The sequence below is a fragment of the Echinops telfairi genome, unplaced genomic scaffold (assembly GCF_000313985.2).
Source record: "Echinops telfairi isolate 266 unplaced genomic scaffold, ASM31398v2 ScPeMD7_7424;HRSCAF=8462, whole genome shotgun sequence".
In the NCBI taxonomy this organism is placed as follows: Eukaryota; Metazoa; Chordata; class Mammalia; order Afrosoricida; family Tenrecidae; genus Echinops; species Echinops telfairi.
Window position 1 is genome coordinate 19,797,756 of NW_022111324.1, and position 11,334 is coordinate 19,809,089.

The 11,334-nt window shown below is 48.1% G+C and overlaps 1 pseudogene; it reads right to left on the reverse strand.

The window, feature by feature from the left end:
• The window catches only part of LOC101660691, a 20,308-nt pseudogene extending 9,524 nt beyond the window's left edge, over positions 1 to 10,784 (reverse strand).
• Between the last annotated feature and the right edge of the window lie 550 nt (positions 10,785 to 11,334).

The following is an 11,334-nucleotide window of genomic DNA, read 5'->3' on the forward strand; positions in this document are numbered from 1 at the left end:
ACACACACACACACACACACACACACACACACACACACACAAGACCCCAACCACTATTCTTTCTGATAACCGGGCACCGTCTAGTTTCTTCACCACACTTTGTTGCCGCATCCATATTCTCAGTGATCTCTTCATGAGGGCGAGTACAAAGCAGAGCCATATCACAAGAACTAATTCTTCTTAAATTGGGGCTAGAATTAAGTGGGCGTCCCAAATCCATTCATCTATCTTGGGTTTTTATATGTCTCTGGTTCATTTTAGAGACATCATTGTCATTTTATGTCCAGAACATTATCAATGGTCTCCCTAGGGCACTGTTGATAGGGTCATTAATTTATTCAATGGTAAAGAATTTAAAACACAGTTGGGAGAAAGAGATCATACAAGTATAAATTGGCAATGAATCACAATACCTGAATTATTGATTTGTACAGATTAAAGTCTTAAGTAATTGGACACTGTTTACACACAAAAATGGAAGTTGCGATAAGACAAGACTTTCAATAACATTCATTGTCACTGGCAGAACCAGATCTACCAGATTAACATATATCTTAATAAGGCATGAAGGGCATTGGAATAGTAAGTATATAGTGGTCCCTGGCCACCGTTCATTGGGCACCCTCAAGGCAAGAGATCCAAGCCAAAGTCCAACAGTTGTCTTGGTATAACTGCCATCTGCTTCTTCTCACACGATGAAGTTTCAGCCTTAAGTGCAAGGGCTCCAGGGGAGTTTGAGGTAGAGCCCTGTTCATTTAACGGTGTTCCACATGGAGTCTCTCTGGTGTGGCCCGTGAAGGATATTGTGCACCTCAGAAGAACTGAGTCTATATCCCATGGCCTGGGTCACCAGCAATTGGATAGAAAGTAGGTCAAAATGTCTAATTAGGAAAATAGTACCAGGCATATTCTCCCCTTGGGTTCTAAGCCCATACTGTAAACATTTTTCTCCAGTTGGAGGATCATCCTCCCTGTTTTCCAACCAATATATACTTGCCTTCTCCCTTATCTTTTTCATTTCATTTTTTCCATGAAATTTTTGAAGCCCCCTCATCTACACCATAGAGAATTGTGGTAGTTAAGCAATTTCATGTCCACTTAATAAAAGCATGAAGGAATAGAGTCAGGTCACAGCCTGATACTTCCCTGTGGTTGTGCTTTTCTGATGCCTCTCTTCCTCCCTGGAGGCGGGACACTCACTCTATCTGCTTCACATTCCTGTTGACAAGCCACATGGAGCCACACTGATGACAGCCAGAGTCCCGGAGATGCTTCCACTGCCACTGGACCCACAGGACTCTCCATGCACCGGCCTGTGATCTTCTGCAGTGGGCATCATTACATGTGCTGTGTGAGTCTGAAGATCAATTGGACTTAGGGGCTAATATCGAACTTATGGACTTGATCTGGACTGAGCTTGGATGTTTTATTGAAGCATAATTACTTCTTGATATAAAGTTCTTTCTCACAGATATATGAGTGTCTGGATTTGTTTCTCTAGTCAACTCATAATAGCAAAAGAATTAATACCGTGTGCCGACAAAATCTTAGGTACATATGTGTCCACGTGATACTGTGCTCTATAGGGGTTTCAATGGTGATGTTTTGGAAAATCAGTCACTAGGCCTTTCTTCCAAGATGTTTCTGGGTGGACTTGGACATCCAACCTTGCTATAGCAGCCAAGCATGTCAACTTCTTGCACCATCCTGGGACTTCATGAAGAATACCACCCTTGAAGTCAAACTTGCATTGGCTCAGCTCTAGCTCCAATGACCTAATTGGTGTGTTGTGAGCAACACTGCAGCCATTTTCATTGAGTCGGCCATGTTTAAGAATAATTGGTCTGTGGAGGTAGTTTACATACTCATCACTGTATGCTTGAGCTGTTTCCAAGGGTTCAAACAAAGAGTTTGGAATGTTCATTACTATTTCAAACCTGCTTGAGGTCAAATTGACCTCTTTAGCTTTCTTAGTCATTGCATAAAATTGATAAAGAGAGGTCAGATGGAAAGTAGATGTCAAGATAATGAGTTATAGAGTTGGTTTTTGCGCTGTTTTTTTGTCTATACTGTGGTTTTATGTCTCTGTGTATCCTGTCATATATTTTAAAAATTATAGCCCACCTACATGTAATATGTGATTAATTTTGTTAGAAGAAATCAATATAAATATCACTTGGAAACTGGGATAATTTGAACACCCACTGAGCAGAAGTAGTGCTGGAAGTATCCCCCATTGGCCTTCTAATAAACCAGTGCTTCTCTTTCTCTGAGCCACTTGGAGTGGTTATTGATTAGGCTCATGCTCCAGGACACAGACCTGATGTTTGAGTAACAATTTACAAGAAAAATTGGAACAGAGAACATGTTCAACTAAACCACAGGGAAATAATCAGCAAACTCTTGTTGTGGCAAGCCCACATGATAAGCAATCTGGCGTCTTTGACAAGTAAACGCAAAGGCTGGGGAAAGGGTAGCTGTTTAGGAGAATAGAAAACCCGGTCTTTCTCCTAATGGTTTCGAGTTACTAATGGTTTCGAAGTGCCGATCATGCAGATCGCAGCCCAATGTGTAACCACTACCCCAACAGGGCTGCTGTTAATAATACAAGACAGCTATTTTATTTATTTTTAAAAACCATTTTATTGGGGGCTCATACAATGCATCACAACCCATCCATCCATCCATTGTGTCAAGCCCATTTGTATATTTGTTTTCATCCTCATTTTCAAAACATTTTCTTTCCACTTGAGCCCTTGGTATCAGCTCTTCATTTTTCCCCTCCCTCCCCCACTTCCCTCCCTCAGGAACGCTTGATAGTTTATAGATTTTTTTTTTTCATGTCTTACACTGTCTGATGTCTCCCTTTACCCACTTTTCTGTTGTCCATTCCGCTGGGAGGGGGTTATAGGTAGATCATTGTGATCAGTTCCTCCTTTCTACTCCCATCTTCTCCTTACCCTCTTGGTATTTCTGTTGTCCATTCCCCTGGGAGGGGGTTATAGGTAGATCATTGTGATCAGTTCCTCCTTTCTACTCCCATCTTCTCCTTACCCTCTTGGTATGGCTACTCTCAATATTAGTCTTGTGGGGTTATCTGTTCTAGATTCCCTGTAAAACAGTCATTTTTTAGTGACTTACTGAGACATTTATAGCCAAAATAATATGATATCTTAGACTTGCTTCAAAAAGATAGGGGATGGGCTAGGTACAGGATGGTGGGCAGGCTAGGCTGTTATTGGTGTTGGAGGATAGGCACACACGTGGTGGCTTGTGATGCTATTTGACTCTTTTTGTGTATGTTCAGGAGCCCTGTTGGGACAAGTTGGGCTGCTAACTGCAATGTTATAAGTTTGAGACCACAACGACTCCTCAGGAGAAAGAGGAGGCTTTCTACTCATGTAAAAAGTTACAGTCTTGAAAACCCATAGTGGTGATTCCACCCTATCCTACAGGGAGGGTTGCTATGAGTCAGAATCAACTTGATGGCAGTGAGTTTGGTTGAGTTTGTGTGTGTGTGTGTGTGTGTGTGTGTGTGTGTGTGTGTGTATGTCCAAAAGCCTCTAAAATGAGAACGCTAAAAAAAAAGGTACACAAGAGACAAACATAAAAACACAAAAAACTTTAGATAAAGTTATGTGATAAGAACAAAATGATCTTTTTAATTTCATTTTCAACATATTTTTCCATAACCAGTTTTGTAAAGGTTTACCTCCTGAAGTGTTTTATAAACTGAGGTGCTCAATTACAGACCAAGCACAAATTTAAAAAACAAAAGAGTTATTAAAACTCAAGGGAAAAGGGTTGGATACAAAAATGGCTATGGAAGATTCTGGATCAGAAACGAGAGCAGTTGAATTCATGCAGGGATTGCAGGCATGCAGCATGCTGCAGGTGTGTTCATAACCAGCTACAAACAGAAATCGTAGCTGTTCAGCTCTGGGATCCCAAGATAAGGCCGTTATTCAAGCAGTGGAGCTCAATCCCTGGATCGCATGAGGATCCCTTAGGAACTCTGTTAAACTCCAGATCCCAGGCCTGCCCCAAGCTAATTCAATCCATGTCTCCTACGGAGGTCACAGCGCAGGGTTTCCAATGCCCCCAAGGTGCTTCTGTTGTGCAGCCGGCAAGAATCGCCATACAGGGCTAGTCAAACCAGGATTTCAGTGGGGGTAAGCACCCGACCGCTATTCCACAAGGTCAGTGGTTCAAACCCACCAGTGTCTCTGAGGGGGAAAGATGAGGCTATTGGCTCCAGTAAAGACTGACAGTGTCCGAAACCCTAAGACCCTGTCCTATAGGGTCTCTCTGAGTTGGGAATGACTCACTGGCAGTAGTCTTGGGGTCCACATTTAAAGGCAGCCCTCCGTGGTACCCATGTTGAACCACTTGGCTCTGAGGCACATGGATTGGGGATTAGCATTGTCCCAGAGGGGCCTCCGAAGACCAGATGAGACCTGATGATCTGCTGCCAACAGGCCATGGCCATTCCAACCCTTGTGGAGGGCAGTTCTGCTCAGAAACACACGGATGCCCTGGGCAAAACCAGCCCAAACGGAGACACTGGATTTGTCCACATGACCTGTTTAACAGCTAGGTAAGGATGCTGGGATTGGTGGCAGCAGCTGCCGGTGAGCAACAAGTTGGGTTGGCTGGGTGCTAACTTCTTTCTGTTTGCTCCGAGTGACATGGGGTCATTTGAAACCGTGAGTCCCACCCGAGTGGCTGTGGCCCGGCTCAGGGGTGGGCCCCCGGGGCGGAGCATGGGTGGGTGCTGGTCGCTGGTCATGGGTACTGGGCGCAGCCGGGTGAGCCCGAGGGGAGAGGGCTGTGGTGGCGGGCAGGGAATGGCTTCTCGTTGCAGTCTGGGCCGGGCATCATCCCCAGAGAACACCCAGAAGCTGATCTCCGATGAGTGATGTCATTTGAGTAGCCCTCAAATTTTTGTTAAAATTTTTTCTGGTTTTCGGTATAGGAAACCCTGGATTGGTGAACCTACATAGTAGAATAAGGATTCCAGGGGCGTAGAGTTGAAGAGGTGGGTAAAGGGGAGCTGATATCAAGGAGTTCAAGAAGGAAGATCATGTTTTGAAAGTGATTGTGGTAGCAACTGTACACTACTGCCTGATGTGATTGAACTATGGAATGATATATCTGTGTTAGCTCCCAGGAAAATGTTTTTTGGGGGGGAAAAGAACACAAAGCAAAATAAAAAATAATATTTTTTCTTGAGCAAGGACAAAATGTTCACTGTAAATTGGATCAATCTGTTCAACCCACTTACACTTCAAATCAATTCTGTTCGGAGATCACTCAAAATGAAATAGTATTTCCTCTGGCCCTCCCCACTAAGAACGCAGGCAGATCTCATAAATAAAGGCTCTCGTCTTCCAGTCAGCCAAGACTGCCCAAGACTTCAGACACTGGCTGCAATCTTGTAGTAGGGAGTACCCACTACACCCTCACTTCTGCTGGCAATGAATTTGGGGTTACCCATGACCCCCTGGAGATGTCGGTCATCATTTCAGGATTCTCAACGGCCCCCACTTCTGACCTGCCGGTTCATGCTGTGCCCCTGGCTTTGAAAGCCTGCTAGCCTGCCTTATAGAACTCACGGATGCTGGCATAGGATAGCAGACAGAAGACAAGAGCTACACAGGGAAAGTTCTGCAAGGGCGCCCAGTCCAGAGTCCCCATGTCCAAAGAGATGTGCTATGCATTGATGTCTATCATCAACCAGGAAGCCTGTGGAGCTTCAGAGTGCAGAGTTTTTATATGGGGGGCTCATCACAGAGCACGATTGGTTGGATCAATTCACGTGGTTGAATTCATCCTCCAGATCCCCCCCATCAGGCTGACATCATGTGGTCGGTCATTCTGGTCTGGCCAGCCCTCACCCAAGAGTCGCAGTATTATTCTAACTTATTAGCTAGGTGGGGTCTGGAGCCCTCATCAAAGACACTTCAATCAAGGCTTTAGAGGTTACCATGGACAGACAGGATTCTCTGGGTAAAGTTCATTGCAAACCCCACCCATGGCTTCATCAGATGAAAACAACACAGCCCCAGAACATTCCCCCCATACAATCATTTTTGGGTGCTGCCAGAGCCTGGCTGTGGTTGTTCGGTGCCGTCCAGTGGGTTCCGACTCATCGCGACCCCATGTACCACAGAAGGAAACACTGCCCGGTCCTGTGCCGTCTCCACGATGGCCCCTAGTTGCAGCCACTGCATCAATCCACCATGTCGAAGGGTTTCCTCTTGTTTGCTGCCCCTCTACTTTATCAACTATGGTAACCTTCTCCAAGGACTGGTCCCTCAGCAGTTTGAAACCACGAGAAAGAGGAGGCTTTCTGCTCGCGGTTACCGCCCGGGAAGCCTGGGGTGGCAGTTCTGTCTCTCCTGGAGGGTTCCTTTCAGTCAGAATTGAGGGCAGTGAGCGTGCTTTGTTTTTCTTTCTCCTCGTCGATAACATGTTCAAAGTATGTGAGATGAAGTCTCACCATCCTTGCCTCTAAGGAGCATCTGGCTGTACTTCTTCCAAGACAGATTTGTTTGTCCTTTTGGCGGCCCAGGGGACTTTCCATATCCTTCACCAGCACATAATTCAAACACAGATGCTTCTTCAGTCTTCCTGATTCAACGCCCAACTTTCACATGCAGATGAGGCCACTGAAAATGTCATGGGTTGGATCAGATGAACTTTTGTCCTCAAAGTCACACCCTTGCTTTTCAGCACTTTAAAGAGGTCTTGTGCAGCAGGTTTGCCCATGCAATGAGTCTGATCTCTTGAGGGCTGCTTCCATGAGCACTGATTGGGCATCCAAGCACGAGGAGCTCGTTGGCAACTTCGCCATTTATCCTGAGGTTACCTCCTGGCCCAGTGGTGAGGCTTTGGGTTTTCTTTACATTTGAGACGCAATCCATACTGAAGGCTACAAGCCTTGGAGCCTCTAAATCAGTGGTTCTCAACCTTCCGAATGCTGTGACCCTTTAAGACAGTTCCTCATGTTGTGGTGACCCCCAAACATAAAACTATTTTTGTTGCTACTTCATAACCGTAATTTTGCTACTGTTATGAATTGGATGACCCCTGTGAAAGGGTCATTCGACCCTCAATGGGGCCACAACCGACAGGTTGAGAACCACTGCTCTAAATGATCCACTTCTGCGTCCATGAATTTGAATCAGGCTTTTATTCCACTAGCTAGCCTTCTCTTCTGTCCTCTCTCTCCATACCAAGGTGGGCAGTGGAGCCCCACCTCTCCTCACCCAGGGTCAGAGTCACACACCCAGTTCCCTCAAAACTCTCTCCCTTCCTCCCCAGCCTTCCCTTGCTCAGTTCATGTCATTCCTCTTTTAATAAAAATGTAGGACTGTGTTGAGGTTCAAATCTCAGCTTCTCCTCTTTCTCACTCTGGAACCTTAGGCAAATTGATCCAATTTTGTACCTTAATTTCTTGTAATATAGGGACACTAATAATACCCATGCCATAGGAGTGTGGTGAAATTCAATGGTAGAAAATGTCTCTAGGGTTTAGAAGAGCAATAACAATGTTTAACAATTAGTGTTCCCATCATTCTTATTCTCCTAGCCCTTAAGAACCTTTATATCCCTCTTTCTCTTCCATACCACATCCTGTCCGTCAGCAATTCCTGTCATCCTCCACTTTCAGACACGCATCCCGGTCTGACCACCTCTCACCATCTCTGCCAGTCTAGTTCAAGCCACAGGGCCACTTGCAAAGGCTGCACATCCTGCTTCTATTAGTGATTCCCTTGCCCAGCTGTTCTCTAGCTAGCAGTCAGGGTGAGGTTAGGAAGATGTAAATCATACCATAACCCTCCCAGTCATACTCAGAGCAGAAGGTGTACACACCCCTTCCCGGGATCAGAAAGCCCTACCCGTTCTCACCTGGACTCGCCCTACCACTCCCCTCCCTTCCTGTGCTCTGGCTGTATGGTGTGTCACTTCTCTCCTCCTTCACACGTGCAAATCCCTCTGCCCAGAAGAGTGCCTGACTGGAGTCTTGGTGGTAGCATTGGGTTAAGCATTGGGCAGTGGTCAGCAGTTCAAAATCACCAGCAGGTCCTCAGAAGAAAGATAAAAGCTTTCTACTCAGGCAAAGATTTCCCGTCTCCTCCCTGCGCATTCAATAAATATTTATTCTAAACTTTGAATATTTTCTGCTTTCTGTTAGCTTGAGATCTGCCTGGGTTTGACTGGCCACTGTGGGTGGAGCCTTGCTTGGTGTCTAGTCTTGCATGGTTGTCTGTATTGGGAAACTGGGATTGATGGAAGTACAGAGATAGTCATGGGACTGATGATTTCCTGGGGCCACAGCGGGAGGGGGAGGGGCTAAGGGGACCTCCACATCAATGTGTAAAAGAAGGGATGAAAAAGCTACAAAACTGATTGTGATGATTACGCTACAGCCTTTCTTGCTATGATTGAACCATGGGATTGTATGATATGTTTTCATAAATCAATTTTAAAAACAGGCTAGGAAAAAAGAGATGTGTGTCTTAGAAGCCCACCGGGTAGGCCCACTGTGTCCTGTAGGGCTGCTGTGGAGTCGGTTTGGACTTTGGAGAAAGTGGAGCCAGGGGCTGTTAGGGTCAGGTGGTGAGGGGGATTTCTCAGAGGAGGTGGTATTTGACATAAATAGACAAATGAAATGTTAGAGCAAGTCAGCCTGCCCAATATCCGAGCACAATTCTGCGAGCGGAGAGAGAGCAAAAAGAACAAGGGAAATATACATATCCATATACACATACATATTTTATTTTTTTCTTCACAATAACCTGATTTCTGCAAATGGCTCCTAAGCTCCTGCTTGGGGGTGTCTATAGTTTTAGGGTCCCCGCGGATGGAGGCAGACCCCTGGAGGTTGAAGGAGCTCTGTTCTGCCTGCCAGAGACCACCTTCCCCAGGCCTGCATCAGCCATGCGCACTGTCAGGAGCCGTGGCCTCGCGGCTCAGGTGCTCCATTTTCACCTGGCTTGAAGCAGCAACCTGTGAGCAAGGAGGCAGAGGTGAGACGCACGCACGCACGCACCCTTCTCTCTCTCAGGCCTCCCTCTCCGCCCCAGGTCTTCCCCCTCGCTTTTTGGAAGGCCAGGAGGGGGCCCGCAAGGCCTCTGCGAGGGAGAGCTACCTGGCATGGGCCGGGAGCGGGCAAGCAGTTGCCCTTTCGATTGGACGTGGGTTCGAGGGCAAAACGAAAGAACGATTCTCCCGGGAGGACTCCGGGACACGGGCTGACTCTGGTGACACCGGCTGTAAACAGTGCACTGGCCCAGAATGTGGTCAGCTGGGCCACAGTTAAGCTGCCATTGAAATGGCAGATGTCACTGTCCCGTCCTCATCCCTGGCATTACTGTCATTCCGGCATCTTCTTGTGGCCTCATTCTAGGGACGTCCTGGCGCCGGCTTTGTTCTCAGGTGGTCTCCATCTTCACCCTGGACGGGGAGCAGCGGGAACAGAGGGGCGTGCAGTTCCTGTTGTGCCCACTGGGTGGCGGGGCGCTGCTCTTGGGCCGCAGGCTCCTGCCTCTGCAGCCTTACCTCGGATAGCAGCGGCCTCCCCAGTGGTTACATCGCCGTCCGCGGTCCTGCATTTTGAGAGTGGGGTTCTAGTGCAGATGCAGGGCGAGCAGCATTGGGAGGTGTGGGGGAGGGAGGTTTCCCCGATGAGAAAAGACAAAACAGAGAAAGAAGGGGCTGGAGAGGTGGGGAGGCAGGGCCTAGGCCATCTACGTTAGAATGATGTCCAGTCACCTCCTCTTCTCCCTCCTGGGTGCAGTTGCTTGGCAACACGTAGAAACCCAACATCTCAGGAACTGCTCAGGTTCTGCCGCCAATCTGCCCGATCCATCTGCCAACCCGACTCCCTCTTCTGACTTGACCCTTTTCCACGTCCTGGCCAGGTGCCCAATCCAAAGTTGTTTTTCCGCTTGGACAGGCGCCGGTTCCTGGCGCGCAGGAGCACCACCACCACCCCACGCCCCGGTTTCTGGACAAAACGTTCCTCGGAACATCTATTTTATGTCGCAAAAGTGTCTCCTGCCTTCCTGGCTGGTCCACAGAGCGCCTGCGATGCTCTCTGCACACAATAGGGACCCAACTAGTATTTCCTGTTGGCCTCTGCTGGAGAGCGACTTCAGGAAAAGGTGCTTGGGCTACGTGTATAAAATCCTCTTGGAGATGGTGGAAGGATTGAACGAATGGATTGTACGGTATGTAAATTATGTGCCAATAAAACTGTTAATAAAATAAAATTAATGCAGTCCATCTAAGCCCTACCCACTGGAGGCGAGGACGGAGAGCAGGGATCTGCCCAGTCCACAGTGCCTCTCCTCCCCCGGGAGTCCCCTGCAGGTGACTGGGGTGCTGGTGGGAGGCCACCCTGAGGAAGCCCAGCTACAAGCTAACCGTCTTCGGGTGGTGGGAAGGCGGCAGTCGGAAGTCCCAGATTCCATTCCAGGCCGCCTGGCCTGGGCATGACTCAGGCTCCTGGCACCGCACGGCGTGCCCTGCCCCCAGCCTCCCCAGATTCCCTGCCAGCCCTTCTCCCCACCACCCCAACACCGCGTGTCCGGTCTTTTCAGAAGGCAAGCTCTTCACCAGAGTCAACCTGGGGTTTGGGGGAAGACCCACTGGGGGCCTGGGATCCATTCGACAGCAGATGAACCTTTCATCTCAGGGCCACTAGTAGGAGCTGTGTTCTGCGGCTACCTGTGGGGCGCGCCCTCCCCATCCTCTGAGCCTCCTGAGCTCGACATCGCAGCGCTGTCACTCACAAACCTGCCATTCGGTGTGGCCTTCGTGAAATGGGAGGAGCAGATTGTGTGTGTGTGTGTGTGTGTGTGTGTGTGTGAAAATAGTTAAAAAGAGAGACTGCGGAATTGCTTTAGCTAGAGGAAGACATTTAAAGTAGGTGCCCTACTTTGGGGTTTCTTTCCTTCCAGTATTTTCACAGTTCAACTTCCCATCCGTGAGACTAGAAGCTGGGCAGACCTCGAAATTATTCCGCGAGCCCTCAGTTGGACACATCATTATTGCATCTTAAAAAGCAGTGTTTTATAATCGCCTCAATAAGGAAGGGCTGGGCTTTGTGAGACTGAGTCGCCACCACCCTCCTGGCTGGTGTCTGCCCTCTCAGACCCCCAGGGATGCCGGATGTCACAGAACCTTCCGGAGCCCGGAACACCTTCAGGGGCAGAGCAGTAACCAGGCCACACAGGGCTGTCTTTTCATGCTTTGAGAGGGAAGTGAGGAGTGGAAAATGGTTTCTTCACCTTCCCAAACCTCACAGGAGCAAACACTGAGCTC